The sequence below is a fragment of the Macaca mulatta genome, chromosome 4, assembly GCF_049350105.2.
Source record: "Macaca mulatta isolate MMU2019108-1 chromosome 4, T2T-MMU8v2.0, whole genome shotgun sequence".
In the NCBI taxonomy this organism is placed as follows: Eukaryota; Metazoa; Chordata; class Mammalia; order Primates; family Cercopithecidae; genus Macaca; species Macaca mulatta.
This window is the reverse complement of record NC_133409.1, coordinates 151,480,379-151,501,827: the sequence shown is the minus strand read 5'-3', so window position 1 is coordinate 151,501,827 and position 21,449 is coordinate 151,480,379. Positions and strand designations below refer to the sequence as shown.

Genomic DNA, 21,449 nt, shown 5'->3' with positions numbered 1-21,449 from the left:
ATTATTAGAAACAGTTGTTTGCTCCTTGTTTTATTAGGTCACAGGCTAATTTCCTCAGAGTATTCTTATATTGAAGAATGTCATAATTCATTTTATTGGTCATCCCTAAAACCATAAAAACCCTAGAAATAAACCTAGGCAATACCATTCAGGCCATAGGCATGGTCAAGGACTTCATGACTAAAACACCAAAAGCAATGACAACAAAAGCCAAAATTGACGAATGGGATCTAATTAAACTAAAGAGCTTCTGCACCACAAAAGAAACCACCATCAGAGTGAACAGGCAACCTATAGAATGGGAGAAAATTTTTACAATCTACTCATCTGACAAAGGGCTAATATCCAGAATCTACAAAGAACTTAAACAAATTTACAAGAAAAAAATCAAACAAAACGTGGGTAAAGGATATTAACAGACATTTCTCAAAAGAAAACATTTATGCAGCCAACAGACACATGAAAAAATGTTCATCATCACTGGCCATCAGAGAAATGCAAATCAAAACCACAATGAGATACCATCTCACACCAGTTAGAATGGCAATCATTAAAAAGTCTGGAAACAACAGGTGCTGGAGAGGATGTGGAGAAATAGGAACACTTTGACACTGTTGGTGGGATTGTAAACTAGTTCAACCATTGTGGAAGACAGTGTAGCAATTCCTCAAGGATCTAGAACTAGAAATACCATTTGACACAGTGATCCCATTACTGGGTATATATCCAAAGGATTATAAATCATGTTGCTATAAAGACACATGCACATGTATGTTTATTGTGGCAGTATTCACAATAGCAATGACTTGGAAGCAACCCAAATGTCCTTTGTAGGGACATGGATGAAGCTGGAAACCATCATTCTGACCAAACTATCACAAAGACAGAAAACCAGACACTGCATGTTCTCACTCATAGGTGGCAATTGAACAATGAGAACACTTGGACACAGGGTGGGGAACATGACACACCGAGGCCTGTTATGACGTGGGGGCAGTGGGGAGGGATAGCATTAGGAGACATACCTAATGTAAATGACGAGTTAATGGGTACAGCACACCAACATGGCACATGTATACATATGTAACAAACCTGCACGTTGTGCACATGTACGCTAGAACCTGAAGTATAATTATAAAAAAAAAATTGGTCATCTTGGCTAAAGCATGGTGCCTAGAGAGGTGGTCAAGCATTATTCTGGATGATTTGTGAGGATGTTTGTTGGATGAGATTAACACATAAGTAGCTAGACTTTGAATAAAGTAGATTGATGTCTATCATGTGGGTGGGCTTCATTCAATTCATTGAAGGTGTAAATTAAAGAAAACACCGACCTTCCTCGAGCAAGATGGAACTCTGCAGCAGACAGCGGTGGGATTTGAACTGCAGTATCAGTCAACTGACCCACAAACTGCTGGTTGGTTTGTGTCTAGCGTTTGCAAGATGAATGGACAATATCCTGTTTGGAAGTCCACCTCTTTGATCAAAGAAGGTAAAAACAGAGGAGCTCTTGTGGACTTAATTGCATGGTGTTTTCTTAGCAGTGGTGGAAGAATTGAACAATGATAAAGTTCCTACGTTTTAGTTTTTACTGACTTACAGGGAGTGACTAATGGCCTGGCTGTATAATTAATCAGGAGAGCAATGGGAAAGTTACCTATGAAAAGAATGCTCATATGAGGCAAGTCCTGTGGAAATCACTATGATAATTTCAGGGGTTCATTAATGTAAGATCTGTTAATTCCTGATATAGATTGGATGTTGTTCTTGTGCAGATCTCATGTCGACATGTGATCCCCAACATTATAGGTGGGGCCTGGAGGGAGGGAGGTGGTTGGATCATGAGGTCAGTTTCTCATGAATCATTTAGCACCATCCTCTCATTGCTGTTCAGGGTCCCTTAGAATACCTCCCTTCCAGGTTTGGAAGGTGATTGAATTCAACAAGAATTTATCTCCAAGTGTTTGCCAGGTGCACCTGAAATTCCAGCTATGAGAGCGGCTGAGGCAGAAGGATATCTTGAGTCCAGGAGTTAGATTTTAGCCTGAGCAACATGTAAGACCAATCAGGGAAAAATATCAAGATTACATCTCAAAAACAACAACAACAAGAAATCCACATTTGCTTGTGGTGATCACCTGAGTCCGCGAAATAAGTAGACATTGGGGCCTTAGCAATGCAGAGATAGGCGGAATCAAGACATATTCCTCTTGCATTCCACACATCACAGGCACAAAATACACATAAGAAGTATTTTCTTTAACAAAAAGAGAGATAGCATATGACTGTGCAGCAGATTCTTTTATGGGAAGGCCTTGAAAATACATAGCTGGAAAGTTAGACTAATACCATTAGCCCCAGGAAGCAGCAAATGGGTCTTGGCAGGAATAGATCCTCCCCCTGGAGTGGGCTTTGTTCAGCTAGCGGTAGGTGTGTTACCAAACTAAACTGGGGTCCGCTCACCTGGGGCAGTAAAAACAAACATCCACACTGAGATTGTAGTGGAAGAAAAGAGGGCATTTATGTGTAGGGAGCCAAACAAAGAGAATCGGGCATTTATGTGCAGGGAGCCAAAGAAAGAGAATCGGGCAGCTCACGCTTAAGACCCAACTTTTTTGATGACTCACAAGCAAGGATTTTTAAAGGCAGGGGCAAATTTCGGGAAAGCAGAGTTACAGGCAACATCATACATCAATGCATAGAAGTGACACACTGCTTCGGCCTTAAAAGGTGGAATATCTTCATGAGGGAGCTTATAGGTCTTAAGTAGATTTAAAGATTCTCTGATTTGTGATAGATAAGGAAGCAAAGTTTCCTTACACAGCTTCCTTACAGAGTTGGGGGGAGTAGAGAGGAATGTTCAGGCCTGGCCTGTGGCCTTGACTCTCTCCAGTCCCCTCAGGAAGAAATTTAGAACAAAGAACGACAGTCAGAGTTCAGTCCTCAGTTTCCCCTTTATAAGGTCTCCCTGTCAGTGGATCTATTAGGTGGGAATCTATGTTTCTGAAAAACAACTCAGGGACATATGTTAAGATGTTATTTTCAGTTTGTATAGAGAGTCAAAGATGTTGTGACTCTAACTTCCTTGGCTATTGTTTTAAGCTATCATTACCTTCTTGTTTATAAGATGACTCACTTGCTTTTTAGGACTGGCTAGGTGCCTGGAATTTCTCTTGAAGAAACTGAAGGCTTTTCTTTATTTCCAGGTTGGGAGGCCCTGGCAGTCTTCTAAGAGAGGTCCCTGCTTTATCTCAGATGCAAATGCTCGGAGTGCTACAAAGAACTTGAATGGGAGGTACTGCAACCATGTGGACCACTGAGTCACATTTCTTTACAAAGGAAAATGCACCTGTTCAAAATGTCCAACAATGGTCAGAGAGACATCCTCCTCAAAGGAAGAGTTCCATAGAGAATTAAAATAGCTAATTGAAACATTGGGTGTATAAAGCAAGAGTGGGGAAACAAGAACAAAGGGTTGGCTTATACACCTTCATGAGTGTGCTCACACTTGACATGAGAGTATCCTCTCTTTTCCTGGTGGATCAGGGGAAGGTGCTGGTGTGATCTACATATATTCCTTCCCATGGCGGGAGGACACTGGAATAATGACTGTAATTCACCTCAACTTGCTTTTCTCATCCCTGATGCAGTGGTCCCAGGACTAGGGATGCAAATAGAGTCCAGAAACAGGAATTATTCCTAAGCAAGAAACTGTAAATATATTTTATGTCCTTTATGTAATAATTCCTAAGGGTCTGGAGAAGTAGGTTGTGCCTTCTCTGCATCTGGCAAAGTTGGGGCTAACACTGAATGCAGCTGTATTGCCTGGGGTCAGATAACCACCCAGTTCTCTACCTGCATAACCCTCCCCTCTATGAACTGGAATGGCTGACGGGAGACACTTGCTAAAACAGTATTGGTTCCTTCAGTCTAAGCCAGCACAGCAGCAGAGCCTAGTGTTCCTTCCAAAATTATAAATGTTTAGAATAAATGAAGAGAAGGAGAAATAGTAGCTGAGGGTAAATGAATGAACACCTGGGTTATGTAATGAGGAAAATCCAATGTTACATGAACTACTCGAAAGAGGTATAAGTAAGAGAGAGTATTGTCTCTTAGCTCGATTTCTCCAGATGCCTGAAAGGGTGCAGCCATGTGTTGCTGAGACTATTCCTATTTTTGGACTGCACTGGGATAATTGTTAATGACCAAAGAGGATTCTGGTAATGTGCCAGGATCTTTTCACTGTTATGGTTCTTCTGGTGTAGGAGATCTGTGATTGGCCAGGCATAGTGGCTCACGCTTTTAATTCCGTCAGTTTGGGAGGCAATGGCAGAAACATTGTTTAAGGCCAGGAGTTTGAGACCAACCTGGGCAAAATAGTGAGACTCATTCCTACAAAATATTAAAAAATTAGTTGGACATGGTGGTGTGCACCTGTAATGTTATCTACTCAGGAGGCCGAGGCAGAAGGATCACTTGAGTCCAGGAATTTGAGGTTACAGTGAGTTATGATTGTGCCACTACATTCTACCCTGAGTAACAGAGCAAGAAATTATCTCTAAAATAAAATAATAAATATTATAAAAAGAGATAGTGTGGTCAAAACCAGGGAAGATCTGTGTCCAATAAAAATATTTGATCTTTGTCCCTGTTTCCTGACAACCGGGTTCTAGAACATTTGCAGTCTCCTCAGTGATAAACATGACTTCAATATGGCAATGAGATGACTGTGGGGTGAGGGGCTCCTAGATAGCTTCAGAATGGGGACCGGTTGCCAGAAACACGAAGCTGTGATTAGAGGATTTGAACTTTTAGCCCCATCCCTAAAGTCTGGGAAGGAAAGAGAGGCTCGAGGTTGAGTTCAGTCACACAATGGCTGGCGATTTAATTAATCTTGCCAAATAATGAAATTTACATAGAAACCTCTAGAGATTGGGTTTCGGAGAGCTTCCCAGTTGGTGAGCACATCCGTGTGTCCACGTGCTGGGAGGGTGGTGAACTCCATCTCCATAGGGACAGAGGCTCCTGTGCTCAGAGCCCTTCCAGACCTTACCCTGTGCACCTCTTCATCTGTCTGCTTATTTGTATCCTTAACTGCTGTGGTTTGAATGTTTCCCCAAAAAAGCATCTGTTGGATATTTTTTCCCGAATGCAACATTTTAAAGAAATGGGACCTTTGAGAGGTGATTGGACCATCAGAGCTCTGCCTTCATTAATGGATTAAGGCTCATGATAAAAGGACCTGAGGCTGTCAGTTTGACCTCCTTTTCCCTCTACCTCTCATCCTCTCTTGCTCTTGTTTTCTACCAGATACAGTCCCTTGATCTGGGAATTCCCATCCTTGACACCATGAATGAAACAAATTTCTGTTTGTTATAAGTGATCTAGTCTCAGGTGTTCTGCTATAGTGACATAATTTAAATCAGGGGTCCCTTATCCCTGGGCTGCGGACTGATAGAAGTTCCTGGCCTGGTAGGAACCAGACCGCACAGCAGGAGTTGATCGGTGGGCGAGAGAGCATGAGCATGACCACTGGAATTCCGCCCCCTGTCAGATCAGTGGCCGAATTAGATTCTCATAGGAGCACGAACCCTATTGTGAGCTCTGCATGAGAGAGATCTAGGTTGCATGCTCCTTATGAAAGACTAATGCCTGATCATCTGAGGTGCAACAGTTTCATCCAAAACCATTTCCCTCTGCCTTCCGCCACCTCCACTGGTCCATGGAAAAACTGTCTTCCATGAAACCGGTCCCGGGTGCCAAAAAGGTGGGGATTTAAGCTATAAAAATAAAAAAAACTGCAATACTGAGTGTGAAAGGAAAGTAAAATTTCAGGACTCCAAATTCACTATACCAAAGGGAAAAGTTAAGTTTGGAGACTGAGTGATGGAAAAACTGCCTTTCTTTTGTTCCTAAACAAATAAATGCGAAGATAGAAGACCCCATATCTTCCTAGGTGGCCTCCCTCACAAACTGCTCACAAGATAATTCCTTGTGGACCCCAACATGTTTACTTTAAAATGGAGTTTTGTTGACTTTCCCCCTGACAGTGTAAATTAACAGCTTATCTTCACAGGCACAAGACAAAGACAAGACTAGACATCATCCCTTCACCTACCCGGAGACAAACACATATTTGAGTTTTCTACCCAACATTTACTTTATCTTATGTAAAATGCAGATCTACTGAGCATGAGATGAATGCACAGTTGACTGTTTTTTTCTTCTCCTGGCTGCTCTTTCCCCTATAAATATTGAAGTCCTCAAAACCGTGTTAGGAAAAAACACAGGCCACAGATGCTACGATGATTTATGGCTCTGTTTCCAAGGTGCATCTTCAGCTCGGCAAAATAAACTTCTAAACTGACTGAGACCTGTCTCAGACATTTTTTGGTTTACATGACTATAGCAACTTCCTGAGTTCTTTGAGTTAATTTAAGAATTCTCAAACCTTGGGAGGTGAGAGACCCCTGACTTTGCAGCCATGATAGACAGAAGTGCAGGTAACCTGGGACCCGATACTTGGGACTTGTATCTGAAGTGAGGACAGTCTTGTGGGACTGAGCCCTTAAACCTGTGGAGCCTGAGGTGAAATCCAGGTAGTTACTGTCGGAATTGAGTCGAATTGTAGGACTCCTAGCTGCTGTTGGAGAATCAGAAAGTTATTTGGTTGGAGGAAAACCCCATCACCATCCCACAGAGAGAAACTCAGAGTAAGAGTAAGCAAGTACGCCTCTATCTTTTTTGTCCCAGAGGAAAAGATAAACAAAATGTAAGCATTTATTTTGTGTCCCTAATCTACTAAACACAGGTTGCTACCAGCTGTTCATTGTCCAGACATGGAGTGGTCCTACCTCTAACCTAGAAGTTAGGATTTTTTAGGCCTTTGAGGGTGTCACATAAAAACTAATAAATGTTAGAGATTCTCTCCCCAGAAATATTTCCACACACAAGAACATATGAATATTAATATAAAACATCAGTGTGGACCCAGGTCCTCAGAGATCTTACAATCCTGGGTGTTTTAATCCTAGTAAGAGACAAAGCCGAGGGAAGCTGTTTGAATAGTCATTTCATTATCACACAATGCCACTCCAATAATCTAGAGTATGAACTGGGATAGACCAAAACTTGATGTAATAACCTATCCTCAATGGAATGGGTGGAAACATGTTATTTATTAGTCACTGGTTCATTCAGACACTCTGCGTGCCTGCCAGGTACCAGTTAAAGTTCTTGTCCTGGATCACTGCTCCAAGAATTAAAATTTGTCACTTCTCCCCACCCCTCACACTCCAGCACTTGAACCCTCTTATTACATCAGAATTCCACACTGTCAATGAAAAGAGTCAAACTCGGTAACATATTGAAGAGATTTATTCTGAGCCAAAAATGAGTGACCACATCCTATGACACAGTCCTCAGGAGACCCTGAGAACATGTGCTCAAGGTGGTTGTGGCACAGGTTGGTTTTATACATTTTAGGAAGATATGCGACATCAATGAAATATATTTAAGCTATACATGGGCTCAGTTTAGAAAGTTGGAACAATGTGAAGCAGGCAAGGGTTGTGGGGTAGTGCTTCTGGGTTATAAGTAGATTTTTAATTTTTCTGATTGGCGATTGGTTGAGTTACTATCAATAGAAAGGAAATGTCTGGGTTATGATAAGAGGTTGTGGAGTCCAAAATTTTCTCATGCAGATGACGGCTCCAGGTGCCAGGCTTCAGAGAGAATAGATTGTAAATGTTTCTGATCAGATTTAAGGTCTGTGTTGATGGTAAATGCTGGTCAGCTTTTCCTGAACTCCAAAAAGGAAGACGACATAATCATGGTGGCTTGAGCCAGTGTTTCAGGTTAACTTTTGAGCACCCTGGCTGAGGGTGTCCATTAAGATGGTTAGGAGGGGGTGGCTTTGATGTTTATTTTTGGTTTAAAACATGTAAAATGTTGAGAGGAGACAGAAACCACCTCCCTCCCTGGAAGAGGACAACACTCCAGTCACCCTGCAGTTGATCATGGACATGAGTCTTAAGCTCCACCAGTCCGATGACCACCTGCTGAAGAGGTGTTGTTGTCTCAGGTAAATACTAAGGGTTTGTCATCTCATGCCAAGACGATGAAGGACACTGACATATTGAATACTGGTTAGGCTCAGTCCCTCAAACTAGAGATAGTCTCACCTACCCTTCCTTGGAGGTTTAATCCCTACCCTGGAGGTTCCTTGCACTCTTCTGCTTTTGCTTCGTCCACTCTGATTGCTTTCCCAGAGGAAATTAGGCTCCCCTCATCATCAGCTGGACTGTATAAACCCCAAGATCAGGATCCTTACAAGAGGGCCACCGTAAGCCATAAGAGGTGCCCCCGGAACCACAGATTGGACTCACTCCCTCTGCACTGCAGTAGTTAGTGCTTGTTACTTTTCATGCCCTTTAACCTCCAGAATATCTAGACCACCAAGAAATACTGTTGCCCTTGTGACCTTTTTTTTTTTACCTTGGTCTGTGCACAGAGTTACCTGGTCGTCATGGTACTTGCAGGCCTTCTCCTTCCACATTGCTGAGAGCCTGGATTTATTCATCACTATGGGTACTCCCAGTCCCCTGTCCCTGGGGCCACTGTAGTGGAGCAGTGGGGTGCACTTCCCCTAGATGGGGTGACCAAAGACCCCTTACCAAAGGAGAATGGGAATCCTGGATGAGCCCCCAGAAAATTGTTAGAAATAAAGCTTGGAGTCACAAAGAAAATGAACACTTGAACAAAGGATTTCTCAGCAAGGCAATTGTTACTTCTGCAGACGGGTGCTACCCATAAGCCTGATTGCCACGAGAGCACCCAGAACAAAGGAAAGCAGGGGTTTTTATTCCTAATGCAAGTTGTTTCTACTGTTGTGTCCTGTCTCCATTGGCTGGAGCTGGACCACACAATCTAAGCTGATCCCAGTTGGCTAAAAACTTAAACTTTCCCAAATAAGGTAAAGGCCCAATGGGGAGCAAAGGAAAGGAAGGGGTTGTTTATGGGAAACCAGGAAGACAATAATATTTCCAAATAAGGAAAGAGCATAGGCTGCAAGCTGGGACACGTCTGGTCATGTCCAGGCAGATCCAGGCAGACTAGGGAACAAAGGAGTTAGGCCTTGGTTCAAGTACAAGAACATAGAATGTGTTTATTTCTTTACTGTATGTAACAACTACTTGGAGGCATAATAAGGAGTCATTAGTAAAATAGAAGATTTGTTAGTATGAAGAGCAAGGGAAACTTAAAGAAAGCTTTTAAGAGGAACTATCTTCTTAACACTTATCATTCTAACCCAAAAAGGAAAACTTTGAAGAGGAACTTTTATTCTTAACATATTTTCTCTTTTTTTTCTAGGTTTGTTTAGCTAGCGGTTTGTCGATTTTCTTTATGTTTTTGAAGAACAAACTTTTCATTTTGTTGATCATTTACATGGGTTTTAAAAGCTTTTATTTAGTTCTACTATGATCTTTATTATTTCTTTTCTGCTAATTTTGGATGAGTTTTTTTCTTGTTTTTCTAGTTCCTTAAGGTTCATTGTTATATTGTTAATTTGTAATGTTTCCACTTTTCTTAGGTAGGTATTTATTGCTATAAATCTCCCTTATAGCCCTGTTTAGCTGTATCCCACCAGTTTTGGTATGTTGTGTTTCCATTTTCATTTGTTTCAAGAAACTTTTTGATTTACTCTTAATTTCTCTGTTTACTCAATGGTTATTCAGGAGTACGTTGTTTAATTTTCATGTATTGGTCTAGTTGCCAACATTTCTCTTGGTGTATAGTTCTAGTTTTATTCCATTGTGGCCAGAGAAGATATTTAATATGATTTCAAATTTGTTGAGACTTGTTTTGTGGCTTAACAAAGGCTCTCTCCTAGAAAATGTTCCCTGTGTTCATGAAAAGAGTGTATATTCTGTAGTGTTAGATAGAATGCTGTGTAAATATCTGTTAGCTTTATTTGGTGTAAAATTCAGTTTAAATTCAATGTTTCTTTCTTGATTTTCTGTGTAGATGATCTGTCTCATGCTGAGGCTGGGATGTTGAAGTCCCCTTTCTCTTATTGTGTTGGAGTCTATCTCTCTTGTTAGATATAGTAATATTTGTTTTATGAATCTAGATGCTCCAGTGTTTAGTGAATATGTATTTAGAATTGTTCTATTCTCTTCTTGGATGGATCTCTTTATGATTATGCGATGACCTTCCTTATTTCTTAAAAAAATTGCTCTTGACTTACAGTTTATTTTGTCTGCTATAAGTATAGCTACTCCTGCTTACTTTTGGTTTCTATTTGCATAGATATCCTCTTGGCATTCTTTTACCTTCTGTGTCTATGGATTGTCATGAGGTAGTATTTCTGGTAAGTTTTTTTGTAAGCAGAATATACTTAGATCATGTTTTGTACCCATTCAGCCATTCTATATCTTATAAGTGGATAATTTAATCTGTTTACATTCCATATTTTTATTAATGTGAGGCTTTGTGCCAAGACCAGCTCTGTCAGGGAGACCCTAACCCAGTGGCGCTAGAGGAATTAAAGACATGCACACAGAAGTATGGAGGTGTGAAGTGGGAAATCAGGAGTGTTACAGCCTTCAGAGCAGACAGCCTTGAACTGAGATTTACCCACATATTTATTAACTCAAGCCAGTGATAAGCATTGTTTCTATAGAGTATAGATTAACTAAAAGTATTCCTTATGGGAAAGAAAGGGATGGGCCAAAATAAAGGGATGTGTTTGGCTAGTTATCTGCAGCAGGAGCATGTCCCTAAGGCACAGATCGCTCATGCTATTGTTTGTGGTTTAAGAACAACTTTAAGCAGTTTTCTGCCCCGGGTGGGCCAGGTGTTCCTTGCCCTCATTCCGGTAAACCCACAACCTTCCAGCGTGGGCGTCATGGCCATCACGAACATGTCACAGTGCTCCAGAGATTTTGTTTATGGCCAGTTTTGGGGACAGTTTATGGCCAGATTTTGGGGGGCCTGTTCCCAATAGCTTTGTTCCTGTCATATTGTCATTTTCTGGTTGTTTTTATGTCCTTTGTCTTTTTCTCTTATTGCTTGTCATTATGGTTTAGTGGATTTCTGTTGTAGGACCTTTTGAGAACTTTCTCTTCCTCTTTTGTGTGATTGCTTTACCAGTGAGTTTTATACTTGTGTATGTTTTCTTGGTAATAATGTGGAAATGTTGAAAACATTGTCCTTTCAATTCCAGGTTGAGGACTTTCTTGAGCATTTCCTGTATGCCCTGTCTAGTGGTAATGAAGCCTTTCAGCATTTTCTTGTCTTGGAAAGATAATTTCCTTTTCAATTATGAAGAATAATTATGCTTGGTTTATTACTCTTGGCTTGGCAGTTCTTTTCTTTCAGGACTTTGATTATACTATCCTATTCTCTTCTGGCCTGTAAGATTTCTGCTAAGAAATCTGCTGTTAGAGCCGGGTATGGTGGCTCACACCTGTAATCCCAGCACTTTGGGAGGCTGAGGTGGGCAGATCATGAGGTCAAGAGATAGAGACCATCCTGGCCAACATGGTGAAATCCCATCTCTACTAAAAATACACACACACACACACACACACACACACACACACACACACACACACAAAGAACTAGCTGTGTGTGGTGGCATGTGCCTGTCATCTGAGCTCCTTGGGAGGCTGAAGTAGGAGAATCACCTGAACCCAGGAGGCAGAGGTTACAGTGAACCGAGATTGCACTACTGCACTCCAGCCTGGCAACATAGCAAGACTCTGTCTCAAAAAAAAAAAGAAAAAAAAAAAAAAAGAAAGAAAAGAGAAAAAAGAAAGCAAATCTGCTGTTAGTCTCTCTAATGAGGTTTCCTTTATGGGTGACTAAATGCTTTTCTCTTGCTATTTTTAGGATTTGTGTTTTACCTTAGACTATAGAAAGTCTGATTACATGCCATGGAGAAGAACTTTTTGCCTTCTATTCTTCTCAGAATTGTTGAACATTTTGTATCTGAATATCTAAATCACTTGCTAGAGTTGGGAATTATTCATCTATTTTTTCATTAAATAGGTTTTCTAATCTGTTCTTTGTCTCTTTTCTCTTGAGGATACCAATAATTTGAATATTTGGTTGTTTGTATTGTACCAAATGTCACAAAGGCTTTGCTCATTCTTTTTTGTGTGTGTGTGTTTTACTGATTGAATTATTTCACAATGTGTATCTTCAAGATTTGGAATTCTTCCTTCTGCCTGACCTAGTATATTGTTGAAGCTTTCAAATGTATTTGGAATTCCATGTCATGAATTATTTAATTCCAGAATTTCTGTTTGTTTTTTTTTAAATCTATATCTTTTGTAAACTTCTTATTCATATCCTGAATTATTTGTATGTTTTCTTTGTATTTTTTTTTTCAGAATTCTTTTGTATCTCACTGAACTTCTGTAAAATAAATGTTTTGAATCGTTTATCCGGAATCTTGAAAATATCTTTTTGATTAAGATCTATTGTGTTCCTTTGGGGTTTTTTTTTTTTTTTCTTTTTTGCTTTTTCATGTTTCTTTGTCCTAATGTTAATATTTTTGCATCTGATATAACAGTCAGTTCTTCCTATTTTTGAATTTTGTTTCATAGTGGAGAACTTTTTCCTGAAGATGAGTCTATGGTGTTGGTTGTGTGGGGTACTTTGTATTTGATTCTGGGTGTAGTACGTAGTAGAGTACTATGGTCTCTGTATAATTTCTTTGGCTGTAGACAGTGTTAATGGTATCTGTGATTTCTTCTGTGCATTAGGGTGTGGTTATTAGTGAGGCTGTGGTGAAGATGTGCTGCGGCCTGGGATGCCACATGAGACAGTCTTCAGGCTCCAGTGGTGGCAGTGATGTGCTGAGTGTTCCTATCTTTGTGCCCCAAGGTGGTGTATACTGACATTTGTGTTGGTGGTTCCTGGTGGGATAATTCCTGGGCCTCCAGGTGGCTTGCTTGGATGCCAGTAGTGGCAGTCGTTGACTGGGTGGGTGGGTGGGGTCTTTGCCTCCTGGGAAGCTAGCTTGGCAGTGGCAATGATGGGCTGATTCTCTGGGTCCCAAGCAGTGTGCGTTGTTAGCGGCAGCTGTGATAGGCTGGGTGGGATGCCCATAAGTGGTGTTTGCAGGTAGGTGATAGCTAAGGTGATTGCACCCAACCACTGGTACCCAGGAGGAGTACACAGGTGCCCAAGGTGGTGGATTGGGTTGAGGAATTCCCAGGCCCCGGGGCTGTGTTCTCTGTCTCAGTGGAAGGGGTCAATGAAGCTGTTTCTTCACCATTAGTCTACTGTGCCAACTAGTCCCTTAATTTTCTTTTTGCCTAGAGGACTGAAACATTTATTATAGATTAGTTCTGCTGGTTATTTTTTCACTCCCTATATGTCTAAAATTCGTTTGTTTGTTTGTTTGTTTGTTTTTGAGACAGAGTCTCACTCTATTGCCCAGGCTGGAGTGCAATGATATGATCTTGGCTCACTGCAACCTCCACCTCCCGTGTTCAAGTGATTCTCCTGCCTCAACCTCCTGAGTAACTGGGATTACAGGTGTGTGCCACTATGCCTAGCTAATTTTTGTATTTTTAGTAGAGACGAAGTTTCACCATGTTGGTCAGGCTGACCTTGAACTCCTGACTTTGTGATCTGGCCACCTTGGCCTCCCAAAGTGTTGGGATGACGGGCATGAGCCACTGTGCCTGGCCTAAAATCCCTTTGTTTTTTGATAGATATATTCAAGGCGTGTTAGCTTAATTTAATCATTACACATGGTATACATATATCAATACATCAAACAATATCTCACGAACGTATTATAATTTGTCAATTAAAATTATACATATATATTTGAAAAAGATATTATTTTCTGGGAATAGAATCTAGTTTCACAGCATTTTCCTTTAAGGACTCTAAAGATGTTGCTCATCTGTCTCCTCATCTTCATTGTTTCCAATGAAATAACTGCTGTCATGTTTATTATTATTCTTATTTTTTTCACTTTCTGCTTTTTCCATTTTCTCTTCTTCTGTGGTTTTCAACAAATATCAACAAATACATGGTTTTTGTTGTTGTTGTTTTTTTACCCAGAATTATAGAGTGACCTTGAAAAACAATCTATAGGGAGGGCTTTTTGATTATTGGTTGTACATTTTTAGAAACAGTTGTTTGCTCCTTGTTTTATTAGGTCACAGGCTAATTTCCTCAGAGTATTCTTATATTGAAGAATGTCATAATTCATTTTATTGGTCATCCCTAAAACCATAAAAACCCTAGAAGAAAACCTAGGCAATACCATTCAGGCCATAGGCATGGGCAAGGACTTCATGACTAAAACACCAAAAGCAATGACAACAAAAGCCAAAATTGACAAATGGGATCTAATTAAACTAAAGAGCTTCTGCACTGCAAAAGAAACTACCATCAGAGTGAACAGGCAACCTATAGAATGGGAGAAAATTTTTACAATCTACTCATCTGACAAAGGGCTAATATCCAGATTCTACAAAGAACTTAAACAAATTTACAAGAAAAAATAAAACAAAAAGTGGGCAAAGGATATGAGCAGACACTTCTCAGCTAAAACATTTATGCAGCCAACAGATACATGAAAAAATGCTCATCATCACTGGCCATCAGAGAAATGCAAATCAAAACCACAATGAGATACCATCTCACACCAGTTAGAATGGCAATCATGAAAAAGTCTGGAAACAACAGGTGCTGGAGAGGATGTGGAGAAATAGGAACACTTTTACACTGTTGGTGGGACTGTAAACCAGTTCAACCACTGTGGAAGACAGTGTGGCGATTCCTCAAGGATCTAGAACTAGAAATACCATTTGACACAGTGATCCCATTACTGGGTATATACCCAAAGGATTATAAATCATGCTGCTATAAAGACACATGGACACGTATGTTTATTATGGCAGTATTCACGATAGCAATGACTTGGAAGCAACCTAAATGTCCTTTGTAGGGACATGGATGAAGCTGGAAGCCATCATTCTGAGCAAACTATCGCAAGGACAGAAAACCAAACACCGTATGTTCTCACGCATAGGTGGGAATAGAACAATGAGAACACTTGGACACAGGGTGGGGAACATCATGCACCGGGGCCTATCGTGGGGTGGGGGTAGTGGGGAGGGATAACATTAGGAGATATACCTAATGTAAATGATGAGTTAACGGGTGCAGCACACCAACATGGCACATGTATACATATGTAACAAACCTGCACAATGTGAACATGTACCCTAGAACTTAAAGTATAATAATAAAAAAAAATATTGGTCATCTTGACTAAAGCATCATGCCTCGATAGGTGGTCAAGCATTATTCTGGATGATTTGTGAGGATGTTTGTTGGATGAGATTAACATATAAATAGCTAGACTTTGAATAAAGTAGATTGATGTCTATAATGTGGGTGGGCTTCATTCAATTCATTGAAGGTGTAAATTAAAAATACACTGACCTTCCTCGAGCAAGATGGAACTCTGTAGCAGACAGCGCTGGGATTTGAACTGCAGTATCAGTCAGCTGACTCACAAACCGCTGGGTGGTTTGTGTACAGCATTTGCAAGATGAATGGACAGCATCCTGTTTGGAAGTCCACCTCTTTGATCAAAGAAGGTAAAAACAGAGGAGCTCTTGTGGACTTAATTGCATGGTGTTTTCTTAGCAGTGGTGGAAGAATTGAACAATGATAAAGTTCCTACGTTTTAGTTTTTACTGACTTACAGGGAGTGACTAATGGCCTGGCTGTATAATTCATCAGGAGACCAATGGGAAAGTTACCTATGAAAAGAATGCCCATATGAGGCAAGTCCTATGAAAATCGCTATGGTAATTTGAGGGGTTCATTAATGTAAGATCTGTTAATTCCTGATATAGATTGGATGTTGTTCTTGTGCAGATCTCATGTCGAGATGTGATCCCAGCATTATAGGTGGGGCCTGGAGGGAGGGAGGTGGTTGGATCATGAGGTCAGTTTCTCATGAATCATTTAGCACTGTCCCCTCAGTGCTGTTCAGTTCCCCTCAGAATAACTCCCTTCCAGGTTTAGAAGGTGATTGAAATCAACAAGAATTTATCTCTAAGTGTTTGCCAGGTGCACCTGAAATTCCAGCTATAAGAGCGGCTGAGGCAGAAGGATATCTTGAGTCCAGGACTTAGATTTTAGCTGAGCAGCATTTGAGGCCAACCAGGGAAACATATCAAGACCACATCTCAAAAACAACAACAAAAAATCCACATTTGCTTGTGGTGATCACCTGAGTCTGTGAGATAAGTAGACATTGGGATTGTAGCAATGCAGAGATAGGTAGAATCAAGATATATTCCTCTTGCATTCCACACATCACAGGCACAAAACACACATAAGAAGGGCTTTCTTTAACAAAAAAAAGAGAGATAGCATATGGCTATGTAGCAGATTCTTTAATGGGAAGGCCTCGAAAATACATAGCTGGCAAGTTAGGCTGATACCATTAGCCCCAGGAAGCAGCAAATGGGTCTTGACAGGAATAGATCCTCCCCCTGGAGTGGGCTTTGTTCAGCTGGTGGTAGGTGTGTTACCAAACTAAACTGGGGTCCACTCACCTGGGGCAGTAAAAGCAAACATCCACACTGAGATTGTAGTGGGAGAAAGGAGGGCATTTATGTGCAGGGTGCCAAACAAAGAGAATCAGACAGCTAATGCTTAAGACCCACCCTTTTTGATGGCTCACAAGCAAGGATTTTTAAAGGCAGGGACAAATTTCGGGAAAGCAGAGTTACAGGCAACATCATAAATCAATGCATAGAAGTGACACACTGCTTCGGCCTTAAAAGGTGGAATATCTTCATGAGGGAGCTTACAGGTCTTAGGTAGATTTAAAGATTCTCTGATTTGTGATAGATAAGGAAGCAGAGTTTCCTTACACAGTTGGGGGGAGTAGAGAGGAATGTTCAGGCCTGGCCTGTGGCCTTGACTCTCTCCAGTCCCCTCAGGAAGAAATTTAGAACAAAGAACAGCGGTCAGATTTCAGTCCTCAGTTTCCCCTTTATAAGGTCTCCCTGTCAGTGGATCTATTAGGTGGGAATCTATGTTTCTGAAAAACAACTCAGGAACATATGTTAAGATGTTATTTTTAGTTTTTATAGAGAATCAAACATCTTGTGACTCTAACTTCCTTGGCTATTGATTTAAGCTATCATTACCTTCTTGTTTATAAGGTCACTCACTTACTTTTTCGGGCTGTCTAGGTGCCTGGAATTTCTCTTGAAGGAACTGAAGGTTTTTCTTTATTTCCAGGTTGGGAGGCCCTGGCAGTCTTCTAAGAGAGGTCCCTGCTTTGTCTCAGATGCAAATGCTCGGAGTGCTACAAAGAACCTGTATGGGAGGTACTGCAACCATGTGGACTACTGAGTCACTTTTCTTTACACCGGAAAATGCACCTGCTCAAAATGTCCAACAATGGTCAGAGAGACACCCTCCTCAAAGGAAGAGTTCCATAGAGAATTAAAACAGCCAATTGAAACATTGGGTATATAAAGTAAGAGTGGGGAAACAAGCACGAAGGGTGGGCTTATACACCTTCATGAGGGTGCTCACACTTGACATGAGAGTATCCTCTCTTTTCCTGGTGGATCAGGGGAAGGTGCTGGTGTGATCTACATATATTCCTTCCCATGGTGGGAGGACACTGGAATAATGACTGTAATTCACCTCAACTTGCTTTTCTCATCCCTAATGCAGTGGTCCCAGGACTAGGGATGCAAATAGAGTCCAGAAACAGGAATTATTCCTAAGCAAGAAACTGTAAAAATATTTTATGTCCTTTATGTAATAATTCCTAAGGGCCTGGAGAAGTAGGTTGTGCCTTCACTGCATCTAGCAAAGTTGGGGATCACACTGAATGCAGCTGTATTGCCTGGGGTCAGATAGCCACCCAGTTCTCTACCTGCATAACCCTACCCTCTATGAACTGGAATGGATGATGCGAGACACTTGCTAGAACAGTATTGGTCCCTACCGTCTAAGCCAGCACGGCAGCAGAACCTAGTGTTCCTTCCAAAATTATAAATGTTTAGTATAAATGAAGAGAAGGAGAAATAGTAGCTGAGGGTAAATGAATGAACACATGGGTTATGTAATGAGGAAAATCCAATGTTACATGAACTACTCGAAAGAGGTGTAAGCAAGAGAGTATTGTCTCTTAGATCAATTTCTCCAGATGCCTGAAAGGGTGCAGCCATGTGTTGCTGAGACTATTCCTATTTTTGGACTGTACTGGGATAATTGCTAATGACCAAAGAGGATTCTGGTAATGTGCCAGGATCTTTTCACTGTTATCATTCTTCTGGTGTAGGAGATCTGTGATTGGCCAGGCACAGTGGCTCATGCTTGTAATTCCATCAGTTTGGGAGGCAATGGTAGGAACATTGTTTAAGGCCAGGAGTTTGAGATCAGCCTGGGCAAAATAGTGAGACCCATTCCTATAAAATATTTATAAATTAGTTGGGCATGGTGGTGTGCACCTGTAATGCTATCTACTTACGGTACTGAGGCAGAAGGATCACTCGAGTCCAGGAATTCGAGGTTACAGTGAGCTATGATTGTGCCTCTGCATTCTACCCTGAGCAACAGAGCAAGTGATTATCTCTGAAATAAAATAATAAATATTATAAAAAGAGATAATATGGTCAAAACCAGGGTGTGATCTGTGGTCCAATAAAAATATTTGGTCTTTGTCCCTGTTTCCTGACAACCATGTTCTAAAACATTTGCAATCTCCTCAGTGATAAACATGACTTCAATATGGCAATGAGATGACTGTGGGGTGAGGGGCTCCTAGATAGCTTCAGAATGGGGGCTGGTTGCCAGAAACACGAAGCTGTGATTAGAGGATTGGAACTTTTAGCCCCGTCCCTAACGTCTGGGAAGGAAAGAGTAGCTCGAGGTTGAGTTCAGTCACACAGTGGCCGGTGATTTAATTAATCTTGCCTACACAATGAAATTTACATAGAAATCTCTAGAGATTGGGTTTCCGAGAGCTTCCCAATTGGTGAGCACATCCGTGTGTCCATGTGTGGGGAGGATGGTGAACTCCATCTCCACGGGGACAGAGGCTCCTGTGCTCAGAGCCCTTCCAGACCCCACCCTGTGCACCTCTTCATCTGTCTGCTCATTTGTATCCTTAACTGCTGTGGTTTGAATGTTTCCCCAAAAAAGCTTCTGTTGGATATTTCTTCCCGAATGCAACATTTTTAAGAACTGGGACCTTTGAGAGGTGATTGGACCATCAGAGCTCTGCCTTCATTAGTGGATTAAGGCTCATCATAAAAGGACCTGAGGCTGTGAGTTTGACCTCCTTTATCCCCTACCTCTCACCCTCTCTTGTCCTTTTGTTTTCTACCAGTTACAGTCTCTTGATCTGGGAATTCCCATCCTCCACACCATGAATAAAACAAATTTCTCTTTGTCATAAGTTATCCAGTCTAGGTGTTCTGCTATAGTGGCATAATTTAAACCAGTGGTCCCGAACCCCCGGGCTGGGGACTGGTACAAGTTTCTGGCCTGGTAGGACCCAAACCGCACAGCAGGAGGTGATCGGTGGGCGAGAGAGCATGAGCATGACCGCCGGAGTTCTGTCTCCTGTCAGATCAGTGGCGGAATTAGATTCTCATAGAAGCACAAACCCTACTGTGAGCTCTGCATGCGAGAGATCTAGGTTGCATGCTCCTTATGAAAGACTAATGCCTGGTCATCTGAGGTGCAGCAGTGTCATCCAAAACCATTTCCCTCTGCCTTCCGCCACCTCCACTGGTCCATGGAAAAACTGTCTTCCATGAAACTGGTCCCGGGTGCCAAAAAGGTGGGGATTTAAGCTATAACAGTAAAAAAACTGTAATACTGAGTGTGAAAGGAAAATAAAATTTCAGGACTCCAAATTCACTATACCAAAGGGAAAAGTTAAGTTTGGAGACTGAGTGATGGCAAAACTGCCTTTCTTTTGTTCCTAAACAAATAACTGCAAAGACAGAAGACCCCATATCTCCCCAGGTCGCCTCCCTTACAAACTGCTCACAAGATAATTCCTTGTGGGCCCCAACATCTTTACTCTAAAAGAGTTTTGTTGACTTTCCCCCAACAATGTAAATTAACAGCTTATCTTCACAGGTACAAGACTAGACATCATCCCTTCACCCACATGGTGACTTTTCTACCCAACGTTTACTTTATCTTATGTTAAATGCAGATTTACTGAGCACGAGATGAATGCATAGTTGACTGTCTTTTTCCTCTCCTGGCTGCTCTTTCCCCTATAAATATTGCAGTCCTCAAAACCCTGTTAGGAAAAAGCACGGGCCACAGATGCTACAATGATTTGTGTCTCTGTTTCCAAGGTGCATCTTCAGCTCAGCAAAATAAACTTCTAAACTGACTGAGACCTGTCTCAGACGTTTTTTGGTTTACATGACTATAGCAACTTCCTGAGTTCTTTGAGTTAGTTTAAGAATTCTCAAACCTTGGGAGGTGAGAGACCCCTGACTTTGCAGCCATGATAGACAGAAGTGCAGGTAACCTGGGACCCGATACTTGGGACTTGCATCTAAAGTGAGGACAGTCTTGTGGGACTGAGCCCTTAAACCTTTGGAGCCCAAGGTGAACTCCAGGTAGTTAGTGTCAGAATGGAGTCGAACTCTAGGACTCCTAGCTGCTGTTGGAGAATCAGAAAGTTATTTGGGTGGAGGAAAACCCCATCACCATCCCACAGAGAGAAACTTAGAGTAAGAGTAAGCAAGTACGCCTCTATCTTTTTGGTCCCAGAGGAAAAGATAAACAAAATGTAAGCATTTATTTCATATCCCTAATCTACTAAACACAGGTTGCTACCAGCTGTTCATTGTCCAGACGTGGAGTGGTCCTACCTCTAACCTAGAAGTTAGGATTTCTTAGGCCTTTGAGGGTGTCACATAAAAACTAATAAATGTTAGAGATTCTCTCCCCAGAAATATTTCGACACAGAAGAAAATATAAATATTAATATAAAACATCGGTGTGGACCCAGATCCTCTGAGATCTTACAAACCTGGGTGTTTTAATCCTAATAAGAGACAATGCTGAGGGGAGATGTTTGAATAATCATTTCATCATCACACAATGCCACTCCAATAATCTAGACTATAAACTGGGATAGACAAAAACTTGATGTAATAATCTATCCTTAAGGGAATGGGTGGAAATATGTTATTTATTAGTCACTGGTTCATTCAGACACTCTGCGTGCCTGCCAGGTACCAGATAAAGTTCTCTTCCTGGATCACTGCTCCAATAATTAAAATTTGTCACTTTTCCCCACCCCTTACACTCTAGCACTTGAACTCTCTTACTACACCAGAATTCCACACTGTCAATGAAAAGAATCAAACTTGGTAACATATTTGGAGAGATTTATT

At 41.2% G+C, this 21,449-nt stretch overlaps 1 long non-coding RNA gene across 2 annotated transcripts; it reads left to right on the top strand.

Moving 5' to 3' along the window:
- The first annotated feature begins 1,348 nt into the window (after positions 1-1,348).
- LOC144340496 (uncharacterized) lies at positions 1,349-20,434 on the top strand. 2 transcript variants are annotated; one of them, XR_013416678.1, is made up of 4 exons: positions 1,349-1,492; positions 3,207-3,295; positions 13,434-13,551; positions 17,302-20,434. It is a non-coding gene; the product is annotated as an uncharacterized LOC144340496 (long non-coding RNA). The 2 variants fall into 2 exon arrangements; XR_013416677.1 differs by lacking the exon at positions 17,302-20,434 and adding an exon at positions 15,458-15,633.
- Positions 20,435-21,449: the final 1,015 nt, after the last annotated feature.